The sequence below is a fragment of the Arachis hypogaea genome, chromosome 5, assembly GCF_003086295.3.
Source record: "Arachis hypogaea cultivar Tifrunner chromosome 5, arahy.Tifrunner.gnm2.J5K5, whole genome shotgun sequence".
Lineage (NCBI taxonomy): Eukaryota > Viridiplantae > Streptophyta > Magnoliopsida > Fabales > Fabaceae > Arachis > Arachis hypogaea.
The window spans coordinates 73,110,210-73,113,769 of record NC_092040.1 but is presented as its reverse complement, the minus strand read 5'-3'; positions in this window follow the sequence as shown (position 1 = coordinate 73,113,769).

Genomic DNA, 3,560 nt, shown 5'->3' with positions numbered 1-3,560 from the left:
CGTTAGTGGTAAAAGTGAACACCACTAATGTTGAGAAACTTGGCAATGATTCACGTTAAGAGTCACATTAACTTAGTTAACGTGAACTCTAACGTAGAAGAGGAAAACAAAGGCCAACGTTAGTGACACTCACTTTTGTCACTAACGTTGGACCAACTAGCATTGCCTACGTTAACTTTCACGTTAAGACCATTAACGTGAAAAGTTAACGTGGAGTTGAGATCAAGGAGCCAACGTTAGTGACACTCACTTTTGTCACTTGATGACATGTCATCATATACCTATTTTTCTATGCTTTTTCATACAAGAAATTGATGATTAGTGCTTAAATATTGCATTCTTGTGTACTTAATTGGAAGATTTCCTTGATCTTTGAATTTTATAAATCTTGTAGGAAATAAGAAGAAAAAGAAGCAAAGAAGCACAAAAAAAGGAGAAAAAAAGAGCTTTGGGGTACACTTCGAAGTTGGAGCACACTTTGGAGCCTTAGGCCACGCTTTTAAAAGCGTGGCCCATGACAAAATCAAAGAGAAAAACACCCAGCACGCACACTGCCCTGCCCTTGCCAAGGGCAGGGCAGAATCATGATGAAACAAAGTGAGGTTGGAGCAAATTTTCGCTAAGTTAAAATCTGGCCGCTCACAGCATGACCATGCCTACTTCAAAGGGCTATAACTTGAGCTACAGACGTCCGATTGATGTGCTTTCAGTTGCGTTGGAAAGCTGACATTCAGAGCTTTCCAACGATATATAGCAATCCATATTTGGCGCACAATTGAGGCAGGAACGAAAGGCATCTTTAAGGGCCATGAGAAAGCAAGAAACTAGGCCTTACTTTGGTGCCAAGAAAACCAAGGAAAAGAAGTAGCGTGTGCATCCACCAAGTTTCGAACTTGGAACTTCACTTTTGGAAACACTGCCCTGCACTCCGCGAGGGCAGGGCAGCATTTTGGTGATGCACACACATGCACCAATCTGGCGCACCAAGGGAAGGCTCGGCAGCATCATTCTGGCGCACAGGCATCACCCGGCAGCACCAGCAGCACCATCCTGGCGCACCAAAAAACTCTGCCCTGCCCTCCGCGAGGGCAGGGCAGCATCCTGCAGCACCAACTCACACCAACCAGCACGCACCAAGGGCGCACGAACATTTTCTGCCCTGCCCTCCACAAGGGCAGGGCAGCCTCCTGGGAGTGTTATGGGCCAAAAATCAACCAAAATTCAATTTAATTCAATTCCTCACCAAATTGAAACAAGGCCAACCAAACCCATTTCTCCTCAAATCCAAAGCAAGCTAAGCCCACATCATCACTCAAAGGCACATGGATCAATTAAATTAGGATTTTCATTTCTGTAATTTGTTTTAATTTCATTTTCATTTTTCATTTTTAAAGCCTATATAAAGGCATCATTTTCATCTATTGTAGAGGGCCCCATTAGAGAATATTGGAGGGGAGTGCAGCTCCATTAGAAAGCTCTCTTAGTTTTCATTCTTGCTTTGGATCTTGGGTGAAGAATTGAAGAACTTCTGTTTCAATCTCACCTTGAGATCTCTTCTTTAATTTTCTGCATAATTGAATTCTACTTCTGTTCATTTCTTCTTCTTCTACGATTTCTGCAATTTGCTTTCCTTTATTTCTTTTGCAATTGTTGCTGTTGGATCAAGGAAGGGAGTGAGATCTAGACTTGTTTTCTAGTCTCTTTGATTCCTTGAGATCTTCAATTTTTTTTGCAATTGAGTTGAGTTCTTGGCAGCTCTTCTGTTTTTACTGTTCCATTGGCTTTCAATTTACTTTCAAGCAATTTAATTCTTCTGCACTTGTTCTTTATTTTACATTTCTATTCATGATCCCAAATTACTTTCCTGCAAGTTAATCTCCCTGCAATTGTTCTACGCTTTGCTTTACTGCTCTCTTTAATTTCCAGCACCCAACCCCTTTACATTTGATGCAATTTACAAATCTTGCAATTTAAGTTTTAACTCTTTTACTTTCTTGTTCTTTACGTTTCCGGCCAATTTACATTCTGTCATTTACAATTCTTGTCAATTTACTTTCTGTTGGCTACTATTTCACTCAATTCCACTTCAATGTTAGCTTGACTAACTAATCACCCACTAAAGTTGCTTGATCCATCAATCCCTGTGGGATCGACCTCACATTTGTGAGTTATTATTATTGATGCGACCCGGTACACTTGCCGGTTGGATTTGTGTGTTGGAAAATTTGTTTTCCACAAAAACACCATCAAGTTTTTGGCGCCGTTGCCGGGGATTGATTAGATCAACAATGATTAAGTGGGTGAGAAGTCTAGATCAAGCATTTTTTTCTTTTTTGTTCTCTGTTCTAAGTTGAAACCAAGGTGTTTGTGTTTTTGCCTCACTAAGCAAAACTCATTTCTGATATGAGTAATTCCAATTTTCATTGGTGTTGTGTTTTACAAATTCAAATGGAGTTCAACTCATCTTGTGATCAAACAAATTTTCTGGGATATCACCCACCATCACAAATATCTAATGGTGGTTGGGAATATCACCAAGAATTTACAGATTCTAAGCACTCCAATCCATGGAGATGCACTTCAAAGCCACAAGATGAACAAGATAATCATATGGGATATTTCTCACCACCACAAAATGATTCATACCATTATCCTCATGGTGGATGGGAGTATTACCAAGGAATGAAAGAGCATCCACCCTCACGTCCCAGTTTCTCATTTGAAAGTTCTTCATCACTTAATTATGCCTCAACACAAAGTTTCCACCAAAATCCATACAAGTCATCCCATCAATCACACAACTCATTCCACACCCTTCAACACAACTTCACCACAACATATCCACGTCACCAAAATTACTCTCAACCTTCATCTCTTGAACCACCAGATGAGGATTACCTTCAAGCCATTGAAATACATAGAAAACTCGTGGAAAGATACACACAACCCCAATCCTGGAAAGAAATCATCTTCAATAAGATGAATGGCCCCTTAGAGCAAACAAGGAGGAGCGTAGAACCACTGAGCAAGGAAAATGAAGGTCAATTGATGGATGTAAAGGAGAAAGTGGAAGAGCAAGATAAGGAGGCCACTGCATCAAGTGAACTTTCAATGAAGAATGAGGTGGTTGAAAATGGAACTGCACTTGAGGTGACAAGGGAAGAAGTGGAGGATCAAGAAAGTGAGGAAGACACTCAAGAGAAGTCACCCTCAATTGAAGCAGAAAGTTGCATAGAAGAAGGATTCATGGAACCACCAATTCAAGAGGCTCTTAATGAAGAAATCACTCCAATAATCACACAGCAACCATATCTTGACATCCAAGAAGTGAAGGCAATTAACAAAAACACCAAGAAGAGGATTGTGACCAAGATACCAAGGACAACATTCAAGAGAAGGTCAACTGCAAACAATCTTCCCCCTGATTCAGCAAGCAAGATTAATCAAGCCAATTTCACAAGGAAGCTTGCTGAAAGGAGACCAAGACAGGGGACAATAGCTGAAACTTCTCCCCTCTTGAAGTCATTCCTCTTAACAAACTGGAAAAAGAGGAAGAAAGT